Source organism: Anabrus simplex, chromosome 2 (assembly GCF_040414725.1).
Source record: "Anabrus simplex isolate iqAnaSimp1 chromosome 2, ASM4041472v1, whole genome shotgun sequence".
NCBI classification, from domain to species: domain Eukaryota; kingdom Metazoa; phylum Arthropoda; class Insecta; order Orthoptera; family Tettigoniidae; genus Anabrus; species Anabrus simplex.
The window spans coordinates 325752050-325769749 of record NC_090266.1 but is presented as its reverse complement, the minus strand read 5'-3'; positions in this window follow the sequence as shown (position 1 = coordinate 325769749).

The following is a 17700-nucleotide window of genomic DNA, read 5'->3' as shown; positions in this document are numbered from 1 at the left end:
AACTTACTAGTAACTTCAATAACGTAATGGATCCGGGTCCGTGGATTATTGGGCGCCTAAAAGAACCTCTTTTCTTGACAATGTTCACGCATCTCGTAAAGTCGATTGGTAATTAAAGGGATGGTAACTACTCTATATGCTATTAATATTTTCAAATCCCCTCCTACTGATTCACGGTGGTACTTTTCAACTGGAGGGACCAAGCTACAGAGAGGGGTGTCTGTTCAAAAGACACTACTTCCACCATACGAAAGTTGTGGAAAATGTAAGTAAATGTATAATAAAAGGCACGTAGAACGTACCCGTGGTCGGGCATGGTACTACTTTTAAGGAATTACATCTTTTTGGTCTGGATTGCTCATGGTATTCGATACTATTCAACTACTGTAATATATATGAATGAAATACTAACAATTTTTTGAACTAGTAATAGCACCTTTCGAACAGACACTCTCAGTTAACAGCGGTGGGACGGGTTTAGATATGTTTCCAGCATCCTAGAGGCTACTGTTGGAATCCTGAGTAGTAATGGAGATATTTATTGAGGCAGTAAAGAGTGGTCGCGGTGCAACGGCCCCACATGGTGCACAGGAGGTTTGTTGTCCAGGTCAACGAAGCAGAAAGTGGGCACGCCGTCAGGATTTCAATCCTGTATAGTAGAGCCGGAAATCAAATACGGTATTTCTAGCATTGTAGGGGGTATATATCTACATATATATTAAATATAGAGAATTTAAAATGGTAATTCATTTACCAACTAACTAGCTGTCCACTCCGTTCGATTTCTGACCCAATATGGAGGATTAAAATCCCAATTTGAGGGTTAGAACGAAGTGTATTCGGCCTCGTGAGGACAACAGATGGTCGTTAAACGTGCACTCAATCATCCTGCGAGAGTGTTTGCATGGTTTCCCTTCTTTAGCTCCAGAACAATTCTCAGATGGTTCCTAACATAAAATCTATGACCTTTTCTTAGCCAAAGTCAGTTATAAACACAAATACTGGTAAGGACACCATAGCCACGCACGTTATCAGAGAAACTTTACAAGAGCTGCTGACCTCGATGTCACAAGATTCTGGTACCAACTCCAGCAACAACAGTAATAATATCAAACACAGGCAGAAGCAACAGAAGAAGAAGATCAAGAACAACAGCAACAACAAAAACGAAAAGAGCAATAATAGAAGTACAGCTAACAATAACGGCAAAAAGATAAACAACAAGAGCAGCAGGAATAAAGACAACGAAAACAACAATGGTCACAACAATTAAAACAACAATAAGATGAACGACAAGAAGAAGGAGAAGACGGTGATGATAATGAAGAAGAAGATCAACAAATCATTAGTGACAACTTGAACAAGAGTTGTTGTATGCTGCGATCAACAAGCGTATGTTTAACCTCTCGAGACGCCAAACTAAGAACTTTCCAGCACATTAAATAGAAATAAAAGGTTAAAATATTAATTAGGCAGGGGATGTTCAGAGCAGCTGAAGGCACAAACACAATGAATGATTAAGTGTTTCGTGCATGGCTTACAGCCCCTCTTGTGCGGGGCAGTATCTACAGTGCCACCCGGAGTGAGGTAGTGAGGTAAGCTCCTTGAACAACTCTTCAAAGCTAAATAAATAATATTAATAATGTTATTGTTTTAACATACCACTAACTACTTTTGAAGGTTTTCGGAGTCGCCGAGGTGCCGGAATTTTGTCACGCGGGAGGTCTTTTACGTGCCAGTAAATCTGCCAACACGAGGCTGACCTATTTGAGCACCTTTAAATACCAGCGGACTGAGCCAGGATCGAACCTGCCTAGTTGGGGTCAGAAGGCCAGCGCCTCAACCGTCTGAGCCACTCAGCCAGGCAAAGCTAAATAAATATGGTGTTCATCTAAAAGCCGACGTCACGTCCTCGGACCAATATATAGAATTCCTCACCTCAGTAGATAAGGCATTGTCCGACTCGTTGGCTGCATGGTCAGCGTACCGTCCTTCGATTTAGAGGGTCCCGGGTTCGATTCCCGGCCAGGTTGGGGATTTTAATCGGTTCTGATTAATTCTTCTGGCTTGGGGACTGGGTGTTTGTGTCCGTCCCAACACTGTCCTCTTCACATTCAGACAACACACTACACTACCAACCACCACAGAAACACGCAATAGTGATTACATCCCTCCATGTAGGGTTGGTGTCAGGAAGGGCATCCGATCGTAAAACAGGGCCAAATCCATATGTGCAACGCAGGTCGCACCCGCGATCCCACAGGTGTGGGAAAAAGCGGTAGAAAAAGAAGAAGAAGAAGAAGAAGACCGAGCAAGTTGGCCGTGCGGTTAGGGGCGCGCAGCTGTGTGCTTGCGTTCGGGAGATAGTGGGTTCGAACCCCACTATCGGCAGCCCTAAAGATGGTTTTCTATGGCTGTAGCTTAATTAAGGCCAAGACCACTTCATTCCCACTCCTAGCGCTTTCCAAGCCCGTCGTCATAAGACCTATCTGTGTCGGTGCGACGTAAAGACAATTGTAAATAATAATAATAATAATAATAATAATAATAATAATAATAATAATAATAATAATAATAATAATAACATAGCAAATAAATAAATGAAGACATGCAGAAAATTCAGGAAACCAACAGTTCAGAGGACATTCTCCTTATATGACACATGAAGTCCTAAAAATAGGGGAAATTGTAAGGTGAAGTCCTATAATATTATGTTTGTACGTGTATTGCTTCATTTATTTTGTCATTTTACTTTGTCGTGTGTTGTTCCATCATATTAACATAAGGTTCTTTAGTTTTTAGAAAAATACTTTATTATTTTATATCAGTATTATAGGTAACATAAGGTTTTTTAATTTTTTTAGAAAAATACTTTAATATTTTATTTCAATATTATAGGAGATTAGATAAAATTGTAGAATATAGTTTAGATATAAGTACCACCATGTTAATTGTAGATTATCTGACGTAGTTGCCACTGTAATTGGGGCACTAAGTCCTGTAGTGTGCAATAAATAAATAAATAAATAAATAAATAAATAAATAAATAAAGAAAGAAAGAAAGAAAGAAAGAATGGTGAATTCAGAAGGTATCAGTTACAGTTTTCTGTAATCTATTTTTAACGTTAATCTAGACTTCTTCATGCACAGTAAAATTATCTGAAAAATCCTTCATCAAAAAATAAAATGGATTTATAAAGTAGATTAAATTACTTGTACGCTAGTAGCAAATATTTTGCTCAACTCTACACACATATAGCTTAAACCTCAAACGCAGCTGTAAGGCCTGTCTGGACAAATCTTGTTGCGCTCTTATTTCTGCTTTTTACAGTTCGAGTTCTTGATATTTACAAAGAATATAAGGTTCTCTGTACCTCTATATTAGATTTGCTTCTTCCATTTTTCTGCGTTTTCCCCCCACCTTTTATTTTTATGCATTTCCATTAGCTACCAGATAATTCCTTTTGACCCTCAGATGCGACTAGCACCCTCTATTATTGGTTTCAGAAACACCCCGAACCCCCTTGCCACCCTATGATAAGTTCTTCGAGGTAACACATCCTCTTCTAACTTTCATATTTTGCCGTATTTAATTTAGGGCATCTTCTGTTGCTGTTATTAGTTCCTGAACATTTCACAAAATCAATAATGAAATAATCCTTTAGAAGTTCAGAGTAAAGGATAGGCCTACCTATAATGAGAAGGCCAATGAGAGCCAAAAGAAGGGAATTGGAACGTTATGAGGAGTTATCTTGGGTAAATGGATAGCTGATAAGACCAGCCTTCAAAATCAGAATGTATTGCCGCTGCTGTGACAGGATAAAAGTCGGTGCAGGTCTGGCTGAAGCACTCGGACGGTGCGAACATGGAATGCATGTTAGGAACAGACAAGGCAGTATGGTTTATTACAAAAATTACGAAGATTGGATTGTTCACGAGAAAATAACTTGTTTCAGTAACATGATTTAACTCATAAAGCGTTATGTGAAGGTTCAGTTGAAGATGTAGGCCTAACGTTCAAATGAATGTATGAGTCAACAAAAGTTTGCAAAAATGTTATCGAAAAACTGGATACAAGAAATAATTTTACTGCCTATATCAGTTCCTACACCGAAATTGAATGTAACATACTGTAATATTTGAATCGATATACCAAGGGGAGGGGCCGCGCCTGTTGTCGCCCTTCGAGTCAAGCTTTGCAATCGGGAGACGCGTGGGATCGAATCCCACAGTCGGCTGTCCTGAGAATGCTTTTCTGTGGTTTCCCATTTTCACTCCAAGGCAAAATGCGCCGGGATAGTTCCTATTCATAATCCACAGCTGATTACCCAATTTCATTCACCACCACTCATCTTCATTAGTTCCTGAACTGAGATTGGTGACGGGAAGGAAGAGTACTAAGGAGTAGACACGCATACTATTCAACTCCATCACATTTAATTCCATGAAATGGCGTATGGCTTTTTAGTGCCGGGAGTGTCCGAGGACAAGTTCGGCTCGCCAGATGCAGGTCTTTTGATTTGACTCCCGTAGGCGACCTGCGCGTCGTGATGATGAAGACGACACATACACCCAGCCCCGTGCCAGAGAAATTAACCAATTATGGTTAAAATTCCCGAACCTGCCGGGAATCGAACCCGGGACCCCTGTGACCATAGGCAGCACGCTAACTGTTTAGCTATGGAGCCGGACATTTAATTCCATGTCCGCGCACTTCACCTGGCAGGGGAGTTGCATGTACCTTGTCGACTACATGACAGCGACGCACTTCCGATCCGAGCTCCAACAGGTGATTACCGTCTGCAATCCACATCGCTCACTGCCTCTTTGATTGCAAATCATACGGAATGTTACGATGGAGTGGGCATGTCGGGAGCACCCACTATCGAAAAGACAGATCTTTCCACTCTTTGGTTTTTCTGTCATGTTATGGAACACGCACATAGAACAAAGCTTTCCCAGACGAAGAAATTAATGCAAGATTGCGGGCAACGGTTGTTCACAGAATGTTCTATCTCCCTGCAAGTCACAAGGTCTCTTCACGAGAACTTGCACATGTACTAAGTATTCCTCTCGGACTGCTGTTCCTGGACGTTGGTGTGCTGCTCTTCCTCATCGAAACAGCAGTGTCTGGGGAGGGAGAAGTGTCCAGAAATACCTGAGACGGTTAACTGCCTCCCTAGATCAAAAACGTGACTTAAACGACGTCCTGGTTACATCAGCTACATACGTAAATTGTCTCCTATGTACCTGAGAGAACGAATTTATGAATACGCCAGTGTAACCACATTTTCCTAGATTTATGACTACTAATAATGTGAGCTCAGAAAAACTTCCTGCAGAAATTTGAAATATATTTCTTTATACCGGAAGGAATTTAAACAAACTAACCTTACAAACTCAAGTCAACTAACCTGTTCTTGCAGAGGTGCATTTGTGCAAGAATTTTACTTTTTTCCGAGCAAGTGGCCGCATTGTTTGGGACATGAAGCTGTCAGCTTGCATTCGAGTGATAGTGGGTTCGAATCCCACTGTCGTCGGCCCTGGAGATGGTTTTCTGTGGTTTCCCATTTTCCAACCAGGCATTAAGGCTGTACCTTAAGGCCACGGCCGCTTCCTTGCAGCTCCTGGTCCTTTCCTATCATATAAGACCTGTTTGTGCCGGTCGCGACGAAAGCAAATTCTAAAATGAAATAAAAATGACTTTTTTTAAAGTAATTCCTTGCGCAAAACAGATTTAATCCTCTCAGCTAAGCTTCTAAGTGACACGTAGAATGTCACTCTAGAGTTGTATAAACCCTTCAATGAAGAGAGAAATATTTCCATGGCTGGCGCTGGAAAGACTATTAAGTCTTCTTGTGGAATGATTCACAGTTGTTCGTGGTGCCTGTAACTGCCCACGCCACAGAAAATATGCTGGGGACTTCCGGACATTCAGGTGTTCAGATTATAATTGGTGTCAGTTTGGCAGATGAACAAGTAGTACCGTGTGAGACGCACTCAGTGGCAGATTTGAATATTCGATGTCCAAAGTAAATGGGAGGCAATTTTCATCACCCCAGAAATATTCGCTCCAATCTTTTTCTAAAAATATTACTGTTGATTGAGCACACTGTTAAAATCACAAAGAATAGCAGCACAAAAATACTGTGCGGTCCCCTCTATGTTAGAAGGGTAGATAAAAGTTTACTTTTTTTTTTTTTTTTTTTTTTTTTTTTTTGCAGTTGCAACAATCAGAGCCGTGCACTCTTTACTTCCAGTGCCACAGCTATAGAATATATATAAATTAAAAGTGTTGTCTGTACATTCCTCAGAATTTAAAGAAAATGTTATTTCTGCATCCGTCGGATCCACAGTAACAAGGAAATGCACTTGTTAATTTTCCGTCCGTCTGTCTGTCTGTCTGTCTGTCTGTCTGTCTGTCTGTCTGTCTGTCTGTCTGTCTGTCTGTCTGTCTGTCTGTCTGTCTGTCTGTCTGTCTGTCTGTCTGTCTGTCTGTCTGTCTGTCTGTCTGTCTGTATGTATGTATGTATGTATGTATGTATGTATGTACGGGCATCACGAGAAAATGGCTCAAGAGAATTTTGTAAAAATCGGCATTGAAAGTCAGGAAATGATGCACTAATATCTAGGCTATAAATAATGTTATTTACGCTGAGTGAAATTGTAGTTTAGGGGAAGGCCTGCAATTTAATTCTCAAATATGTATGTTATTAATTGTCCTATCGATAAATACTATATAACTAAGATTATATAGAATTAAAATTTCCGATAATTTATGTCTTATAAGTTTTTACCGTACCGGCTATGATAACAGAGATATTCGTGAATTTCGATTTTTGTTGCTAAGTCCACATTAACGCCGAACTACGAGAAAATGGGTGAACAGAATATAATGGAAATCGGTATGTGAAGTCTGGGAATAAAGTACTAAAGTCTGTGTAAATATGCCTAAAATGTATTTTTAAATACCTATGTTATTGGCCCTATCGAAAAGTATTACATACCGTAAGAAAAGTACTGTACCGACTATGCTAAAGGAATAATGAATTTAGACTTTTGTCGGTACAGTAAAACTGTATAAGACATAAGTGATTGCAACTTTTCCGATAATTTATGTCTTATAGGTTTTTACCGCTGCCGCCTGAGCCACAGAGGCTCAAGGGTGGTTATATGCGCATCAAATTTACTAAAACATTAAAGAACTTTTCCCGGCGTCTCTAAGGACCAATAGTAGTTGATTGGATGTGACACAATTTTTTATTATTATTACTGTATCATTATTATCTTTCTTCTACGTCTTCTTGCTGATGAGACAGCGAGATGCTGAAGAAGGCATGTACTACATCGGATATCGTCGACACTGATAATCTTCCGAGATATGTAGTGATCACTACCCCTTAGAACTGCAGTGGTTCCGGTTCTCACTCACATGCAGCAACTGAACACTTATGAAACAACAGACAACTACATCTTCCTTCTTTTCTAAACGCAAGCATACGCCTCATCTGGGGACTGCATAGCCGAGTCTGTAAAAGAGTACTCGATTCACATGCATGGGCATAGGTTCAGTTTCCTGTCAGTCAGTCGAGAGATTTAGAAGCAAGTCTTCCATTTCTGGAAAGGCAGAAAGCCCTGGAGTTCACTCATGCTCCCCGGGGCGAGGAGGGCTAGAGGTGCGACTAACCAAACTACTCCTACCACTATTCCCACACCTAAGTGGAGTCACGTGTGTGAATTCTGTCAAAAAAAATGTGGACTTGACCCAGTTTTACGGCCGGATGCCCTTCCTGACGCCAAAGCGCAATTTCGTATTTCTGTAGTTGTTGGTGACAATTATGTGTTGTTTGTCGATGTGTATTGTGACGATCACAAACAGCCAACACTCGAGCAAGAACAATTAATTATGCGCAGCTAAAATCCTCGGTCCGGCCGGGAATTCAACCCGGGGCCTACTGAACCAAAAGCTACTACGACGGCCACTGAGCCAAGGAGCTGGACGTTATCGATGTTGCAAACTGGAAGTCTTGCCCTCCACTCCTTCAGGGACCTTCATGGCACTGATTTTGCTTTACTGTACGTCTTATCTACACAGTATACAGGTCTCGAAATTTACTGGTCAGACGAGAGCCACTCCTTGTAATTTCCAATCCCCCCTCCTCTCCAATAACTCACACCGTGTAAGACGTACGAGGCTCCACCTTAACTGCAACTTTCTTCAATCTTCTCTCCTGTCTGACCTTACTCGCTTCATTGATCTCGTCAATGAGAGTTTCGTAAGGCCTAGAGAGTCACTCACTTTCCCGCCCTCCACATATCTTCCCTTATTTAACCGATATCCTTCTTCATGAGAGGTCGAAACTCATCCTCTTTATATCTTCCAGTTCAAACGCCGGCCAGTGTGGACACAGGAGACACCGTCAGTTATTCTTGATACAATTCTTCTAATTCAGGTTTCTAGGAAGATGCTAAGATAGCTCATTCCTCAAGACAACGCGCATTTCATTCCCAGTATTAGTGCCAGTTAATTACCACAAGTGCACAAGGCAACACAATAACTCCGGTTGTCAGAGAAACTTCACATGTTGGTCCGATGTTCATGATGTTAGGCTCCTTCCAACAAGGCTAATGATTAGAATTTAGACACGAAAAAAATACGAAATACGATATCACACACTCCTGAAATAAAATATTAAGATTTTGGTATACAACCCATGAGATGCCGTACGTCTTCAGTGTTCAGTGTAGAACTACGTCATCCTAGGAAGAATATTAAGAAGTAATCTCTACGTGGGTAAATTTCGCACTGGAACCCAAGAACAAGATTCTAAACTTGACTATTCCTGTTATCAAGTACATCTTTATTTCGATACTTAGTAGTCCCTATGTATATAAACATAATGCCGGTAATTGCAGGCCAGTCATGTGTTGAATCTGAGCTTTGGGAAATCATTCTTTCTTGTTATGTTAGACATGTTTGTGAAATTACTAACTGGTTTGATAGAAGACAGTTCGAGTTTAGGAAAAAGTATTCCACTGAAGCTCAACTTGTAGGATTCTAGCAAGATATAGCTGATACTTTAGATTCAGGAGGTCAAATGAATTGTATCGCGATTGACTTACCTAAGGCGTACGATAGGGTAGATCATAGGAGACTACTGGCAAAAATGAGTGCTATAGGACTAGACATAGTAGTGACTGAATGGGTGGCTGTATTTCTAGAAAATGGAACTCAGAGAATTAGAACAGACAATCCTGTATTCACTAGGAGGGGAATTCCTGAGGGCAGTATCATTTGACCTTTATAGTTTCTTATAAGATATATATATATATATATATAAATTATATGAGTAAATAGTGAAATCACATATTTTTGCAGATGATGTTTTACAGTATGGAGTAATGAATAAGTTACAAGTTTGTGAGCGACTGCAAGAAAACCTCGACTATGATGTGAGATGGACATCAGGTAATGGTATGGTGATAAGTGGGGTAAGAAGTCATGTTGTGTTTTTCCACAAATAGGAGAAGTTCTCTGAGTATTAACTACGACGTCGATGGGGTGAATATTCCACATGGAGAACCCTGTAGGTACCCAGGTGTTAATACGGGAAGATAGTCATTGGGGTAATCACATAAACGGGATTTAAATAAAGATTACAGATCTCTTCACATGGTTACGAGGGTACTTAGTGCTTGTGGAAAGGAAATAAAGAAGACGGCATATAAGCCTGGGGTAAGACCACAATTACACTATAGTTCCAGTGTATGGGACTATCATCAGGATTACTTAATTCGAGAAATAGAAAAAATTCAAAGAAAAATAGCTCGATTTGTGCTGGGTGATTTCCGACATAAGAGTAGCGTTACGAAAGCTTAGCAAAGTTTGGGCTGGGAAGACTTGGGAGAAATGAGTCGAGCTGCTCGACTAAGCGACATGTTTGGAGCTGTCAGTAGGGAGATGGCGTCAAAAATGGCGTCGAATGAAAATAGTAGACGAATAATTTTGCGTGTTTTTAAAAGTAGGGCAGGTCATATAATATGAAGATAAACTTGCAATTCAGGAGGAAACACTAGGGAAAATATTCATTCATAGGAAGAGGAGTTAGGAACAGGAATAATTTACCAGCGAAGGTGTTCAATAAATCTCCAAATTCTTTGAAATTATTTCGATAAAGGACTATAACAACATCTGATAGGGAAATCTGCCACCTGGGCGACTGCCCTAAATGCAGATCAGTGGTGATTGATTGATTGATTGATTGATTGATTGATTGATTGATTGATTGATTGATTGATTGATTGATTGATTGATTGATTGATTGATTGATTGATTGATTGATTGATTGATTGATTGATTGATTGATTGATTGATTGATTGATTGATTGATTGATTGATTGATTGATTGATTGATTGATTGATTGATTGATTGATTGATTGATTGATTGATTGATTGACGTAAACAGACTCTGGGGTGGGTTTAAAACAATTGTTGAGTAATGTGAGAACAGGTTTGTAATTTTAAAAGTGGTAAGGAATGGTACAGACCCACTATTTTATAACAGAGAATAAAGAGACTCAAAAGGCGCTGTAGATTGGAAAGAAATAGACTTAGAAATGGCTGTGGAAGTAAGGAGAAATTGAAGGAACTTACTAGGAAATTGAATTTAGCAAAAAAATCAGCTAAGGATAACATGATGGCAAGAATAATTGGAAGTAACACAAACAGATTCCAAGAAGGACATTCCAGGAATCATTCATGAACAAGGGGAGTGTGTATACGAGGATCTTCAAAAGGCAGAAGTATTCAGTCAGCAGTATGTAAAGATTGTTGGTTACAAGGATAATGTCCAGATAGAGGAGGTGACTAATGTTAAAGAAGTATTAAAATTTACCTATGATAACAACGACATTTACAATAAGATACAAAAGTTGAAAATTAGAAAAGTTGCTGGAATTGATAAGATTTCTGGGGATATACTAAATACAATGGGATGGGATATAGTACCATATCTGAAGTACTAACTCGATTATTGTTTGCACGAAGGAACTATACCAAATGAATGGAGAATTGCTATAGTACCCCCTGTGTACAAAGGAAAGGGTGATAGACATAAAGCTGAAAATTACATGTAAGATTTGGGAAAGCATTCTTTCTGATTATATTAGACATGTTTGCAAAATTAATAACTGGTTCGATAGAAGGCAGTTCGGGTTTAGGAAAGGTTATTCAACTGAATCTCAACTTGTAGGATTCCAGCAAGACATAGCAGATATCTTGGATTCAGGAGGTCAAATGGATTGTATCGCGATTGACCTGTCTACGGCATTTGATTGGGTGGATCATGGGAAACTACTCGCAAAAATGAGAGCAATTGGACTTGACAAAAGAGTGACTGAATGGGTGACTATATTTCTAGGAAAGATATCTTGGAGAATTAGATTAGGTTAAGCTTTATCTGAGCCTGTAATAATTAAGAGGGGAATTCCTCAACGCAGTATTATTGGACCTTTATGTTTATATATAAAAATGATATGAGTAATGTAGTGGAATCAGAGATAAGGCTTATTGCACATGATGTTATTCTGTATAGAGAAATAATAAGTTACAAGAGTGTGAGCAATTGCAAAATGATCTCGATAATGTTGTGAGATGGACAGTACGCAATGGCATGATGATAAACGGGGTTAAAAGTCAAGCTGTGAGTTTCACGAATAGGAAAAGTCCTCTCAGTTTTATTTCCTGAATTGATGGGGTGAAAGTTCTTTTTGGGGACCATTGTAAGTACTTAGGTGTTAATATAAGAAGATCTTCACTGGGGTAATCACATAAATGGGATTGTAAATAAAAGGTACACTGGGGAAGTTGGCCGTGCGGTTAGGGGCGTTCAGCTGTGAACTTGCATCCGGAAGATAGTGGGTTCAAATCCCACTGTCGGCAGCCCTGAAGATGGTTTTTCGTGGTTTCCCATTTTCACACCAGGTAAATGTTGGGCGTTGTACCGTAATTAAGGCCACGGCCGCTTCCCTCCTACTCCTAGCCTTTTTTCTATCCCATCGTCGCCATAAGACCTATCTGTGTCGGTGCAACGTAAAGCCAATAGCAAAGAAAGAAAATAAATAAAAGCTGCATATCTCTGCACAAGGTTATGTGCGTGCTTATGGGTTGCAGTAAGGATGTAAAGAGAGGGGTAATAACTCTCTGCTAAGACCTCAACTAGAGTATGGTTCCAGTATATGGGACCCTCACCAGGATTACTTGATTCAAGAACTGGAAAAAATCCAAAGAAAAGCAGCTCGATTTGTTCCCGGTGATTTCCGACCAAAGCGTAGAATTACAAAAATGTTGTAAAGTTTGGGCTGGGAAAACATGGGAGTAAGGAGACAAGCTGCTCCACTAAGCCGTATGTGTTGAGCTGTCAGTGGAAAGTTGGCGTGGAATGACATTAGTAGAAGAATAAGTTTGAGTGGTGTCTTTAAAAGTAGGAAAGATCACAATATGAAGATAAATTTGGAATTCAAGAGGACAAATTGGGGCAAATATTCGTTTATAGGAAGGGGAGATAGGGATTGGATTAACTTACCAAGGGAGACGTTCAATAAATTTCCATTTTCTTTGCAATCACTTAAGAAAAGACTAGGAACACAACAGATAGGGAATCTGCCACCTGGGCGACTGCCCTAAATGCAGATCAGTATTGATTGATTGATTGATTGATTGATTGATTGATTGATTGATTGATTGATTGATTGATTGATTGATTGATTGATTGATTGATATTCAACTGCTTCTCCAAGTCTACAAAATGCTATCACGTGTGTTTCGAGTTCGATATTCGTTTGCTCCTCCAAGTCCACCTACTGTTATCACGTGTGTTTCTTGTTCGATATTCGTCTGCTCCTCCAAGTCACCTACTGTTATCATGTGTGTTTCGAGTTCGATATTCGTCTGTTCCTCCAAGAACACCTACTGTTATCATGTGTGTTTCGATTCGATATTCGTCTGTTCCTCCAAGTCAACTTACTGTTATCACGTGTGTTTCGAGTTTGATATTCGACTGCTCCTTTCAAGTCCACCTACTGTTATCACGTGTGTTTCGAGTTCGATATTCGACTGCTCCTCCATGTACACCTACTGTTATCACGTGTGTTTCGAGTTCGATATTCGTCTGTTCCTCCAAGTCCACCTACTGTTATCACATGTGTTCGAGTTCGATATTCGACTGCTCCTCCATGTACACCTACTGTTATCACGTGTGTTTCGAGTTCGATATTCGTCTGTTCCTCCAAGTCCACCTACTGTTATCACATGTGTTTCGAGTTCGATATTCGACTGCTCCTCCATGTACACCTACTGTTATCACGTGTGTTTCGAGTTCGATATTCGTCAGTTCCTCCAAGTCCACCTACTGTTATCACGTGTGCTTCTAGTTCGATATTCGTCTGCTCCTTCACGTCTACATATTGTTATGTTTATTTCGAGCTCGACATTCGACTGCACCTTCAAGACTACATACTGTTATGTGTGTTTCGAGTTCTATATTCGTCTGCTCCTTCAAGTCTACATACTGTTATGTGTGTTTCGAGTTCGATATTCGTCTGCTCCTTGAAGCCTGCGTGCTATTATTGTCCTTATGTGGAGCGAAAGTTTGTAGCTCGTGTAAGTTGACCGCAGGAACTCGGCAGTGAATTCTTCTCGTTAAATATGCAGGAGACCCGGAGACCTAGCTGTTAAAGTCAGTTCTAGAGACAGGTGTGACTAGACGTGGAGTCAGTGGTTCTCGAAGTGTTTTATGTTATCGTCTGACTTACATATAATATCGTGCAACAGCAGACTCTACCTTCTGCTGCAGGGAGATCTATTTAGTAGTTGACCTGAGCTCAATAATGTGTTAACCACCTTGACCCTTTTGTTTCCAAAGATGGAAAATATTAGTGCAGTGTAGCATTATATCTATGAGCCAAACAGATAAAAGCGTCTTCATGCTAGATGGAACAGTGCAAATAACTGTTAAATAAGACAAAGCTTGCGAATATTCACAGATTTTGCCTAAAAATCTTCAAATTAGGAAATACTGCACATACTGTATGGAAACAACCCATCTGACTAGCGTCATGATTTCATTTGGTGGTATACAAACATTTCTGTCACTGTACAACTTAACATTTTATATACAAGGTTTATATTTTGTTTGGTGATGGTTTCTTGCAGAGAACTTTACATCCGATATCAGAGCTAAACGCGAAGTTACAAAGTGAAAACTAGCTGTGATACTTCAACCCAAGCCTTCTAAACGTAACCTTCGCCGACGATTATAGCTCAAGTCTCACAATATTTTAAATCTTGTCGATTATCCAGCATATTGATTGCTACGTAAAGGACATGTACATTAATATGGTTTCTTTCGTTGTCCATCCCTCATCAAGGAGACACAGTTGTCACAACAGAGTTGCTCAGAAATCTCACTACAATAGCTCCTACCTTCTTGCGACTCAAATAATGAATATTCTTTTTTCTCTTTCTGAACATCAGCTTCAAATGAAAGGTGACATTCCTCAAAAATGAGGTTTCTACAAATAATTGTTGTTCCAATCAATTTTGTTCTCTTTAGTTCTCCAGAACTAGAGAGGAAATAAAACGATTATCAAAATAAACTCGTTACAAAAGATATCTAGATGATTCGTGAGCATTGTGCTGGTTTCCTAAATACTTTTTCAAACATTCCATTTCTTAAAGTGGAAAAAATCCTTGATTTGAATTTAGGCACAACAGTTTGTACCCATTTTATTATTATTATTATTATTATTATTATTATTATTATTATTATTATTATTATTATTATTATTATTATTATTATTATCATTAAGTCTATATGTAACTCTATGTCTGCAAAAATACTTCATCGCAAATTTATCAAAATACGTCAATTTCTCAGGTCAGAAATGCTCGATATGTTCCTTTTTCAATTCACACTTGGCCCGTTGAATCTAATTGAGTTTTACCACAAGCTTGAACATAACTCATCATTGCTTCAAAGTTGTTCCTTATCAGGGAATTACAGACCATGTTCTAATTCAATCTTTATTTTGATAAGAGATTTAACCTGACAGCCTGCTAATGAAATTTCATCGTAAGACACCTTCAAATATAATTGGGAATGAAAATATATTTCAAGTAAATTCCCGCCATGGCCTACCACACGACCGCAGATAAGCCCGAAGGCCTGCAGATTACGAGGTGTCTGTGGTCGGCACACGTACGCGCTTACATAGGTGGGAGAAATATATAAGGCAGGTTCCTATTGTCTTAACGCATGCGTGGTGAAATTAATTAAATACATCAAAAGGAATATTGTACAAGTAGAAATAATAATAAACTGTGCTTATATGTTTTTAAAAAGCTGTAAATAGACCATTATAATGTAGCCTTTGTGTACAATAGTTTAAGTTAGCTACCATCACGGCATTTGAGTGGAGATATGGGAAACCACAGAAAACCTCTTCGAGGATGGATGAGGTAGGAATCGAATCCCGTCTCCTTAGTTGACTTCCCGGGGCCGAGAAGACGCCATTTCATTCCACACACCACTTTTCAAATTTCATGGCAGAGCCAGGAATCGAACCAGGGCCTCCGGGAGTGGCAGTTAATCACATTAACCACTACAAGATAAAGGCGGACTGACATATAAAGGGTGTTAGGGGCATGCGTGCAGATATTTCTTGTAGCAATAGAAAATGATGTGTCGAACCACTATATATATTTTTTTAGTAATCGTCGGAAGTTACTTTCGTGAGCAAAGGGATATGATGTTTTCAGAGTAATTAATGCGCCTCTTTGATGTGAATGGATAGCTCTGATTTCTTTATGTATATGTGCAGCCTGTCCAAGATAACAGCTGAAGGCAGGTGCTACTGGGTCATGACAAGTTACGCACAATTCTTGCCAAACTGGTTTTGTTCATGGGTTTGGGCGGCCTGTCCAAGGTAAGAGCTGAAGGATGGTGCTACTGGTTCATGACATGTTACGCACCATTCTTACTAAACCGGTTTTGTTCACGGGTATGTGCAACCTGTCCAAGATAACCGCTGAAGGCTGGTGCTACTAGTTCATGATATATTACGTAACATTCTTCCCAAACCAGTTTTGTTTATTTAGGACAGCCTGTCCACCATAAATTTTTAGCATTTTCTTTCCATTTGAAGATATTCAGACGCGCTTCATCATCGATCTCGGTTAGTGGAGATGTATCGAATAACAGGTGTTAAGGAGGTTTCTGTTGCTGTTAAGTACTTTAGGCGATTACGATATCTGTGGTCATCAGCCCCATGCTCTATTGAATGTGGAAATGGTCTGACCATCTGTGTCGGTGCGCGGTCTGTAAGCTTGTGTGGTATTATAATTATTCGAGCGTAGAGTTGGGATAGACACTCTAGGCCATGAAAGATGCTGCTATCCCTATTTTGCATTGCATAAAGGGAGAATGAAAAAGGAAAAATCATGCTGACATATACGTAAACAATGTTCCTTCCGTCAAGGAAATAATGCATGGGATAGGATATCCAATTGCATAAAATTGAAAGTGAATTATTAAAGCACATGGAACGTTTAGTTTCAAACGTATAATGTACATGTTCGTCTTCTTTTTCATCTGTTTATCCTCCAGGGCCGGTCTCTCCCTCGGACCCAGCGAGGGATCCCACCTCTGCCTCAAGGGCAGTGTCTTGGAGCTTCAGACTGTGGGTCGGGGGATACAACTGGGGAGAATGACCACTAACTCGCACAGGCGGCCTCACCTGCTATGCTGAACAAGGGCCTTGTGGACGGATGGGAAGATTGGAGGGGACAGGCAAGGAAGAGGGAAGGAAGCGGCCGTGGCCTTAACCCTTTATTGCCTGACGGTACTTTAAAGTACCATCTCATATTTCATGGCTTTACAATTATTCAGCAAATCCTACCCTTGTATTTTCCTCATGGTACTTTCAAGTACCTAATTCTTGAAGCAAAGATATTTCATTTTTGACGTTGCTATTGATGAAAAACGCGGGAGATCGTTTTATTCTTAGTAGTGTAGTCATAGTGTTACCACTGAAAACAAATGACATTTTGATTGATTATTTCTTAGTCCTATTGTTACATTCGACCTGCAGGTGATCTTAGTATATGTAAGTATGCTTCTGTAATACAATAAAATACTCAAATTGATGAAATTTACAATTGGTGTGGATATATAGCTAGTAAATGGCGAGGTACTTAGAAGTACCGTCAGGCCATATGGAGGGTCTCATTTTAGTCATATCCAAAACTGAAAGTAATGCTTTACTGATGCAAAATATTTGGTATTTATGAAGTTTTCTTCAATAATTTAAGAATATTTATCCAAATATTAAGACATACCGCATCTCAAATAAAAGTACTAGTATCTATTGCATTACTAGTTTGCAATACGTGTGAAAAATCAGCCTGGTTGACTGATAATGATATAATCGATGAGTTGATGATTTTGTTCAAGGGAAGGAGTAGTATCAAGCAGTACATTCCCATGAAACCAATAAAAAGGGGTTATAAACTGTGGTGCATTGCAGATCAGAGGGGGTACATTCTAAAATTTGACATCTATCAAGTGAAGAATCAGGCCCTAGAACAAGAATTCCAGAATTATGGGCTTGGGGAAAATTGTTTTGCTGAGCCTATCAAAGCC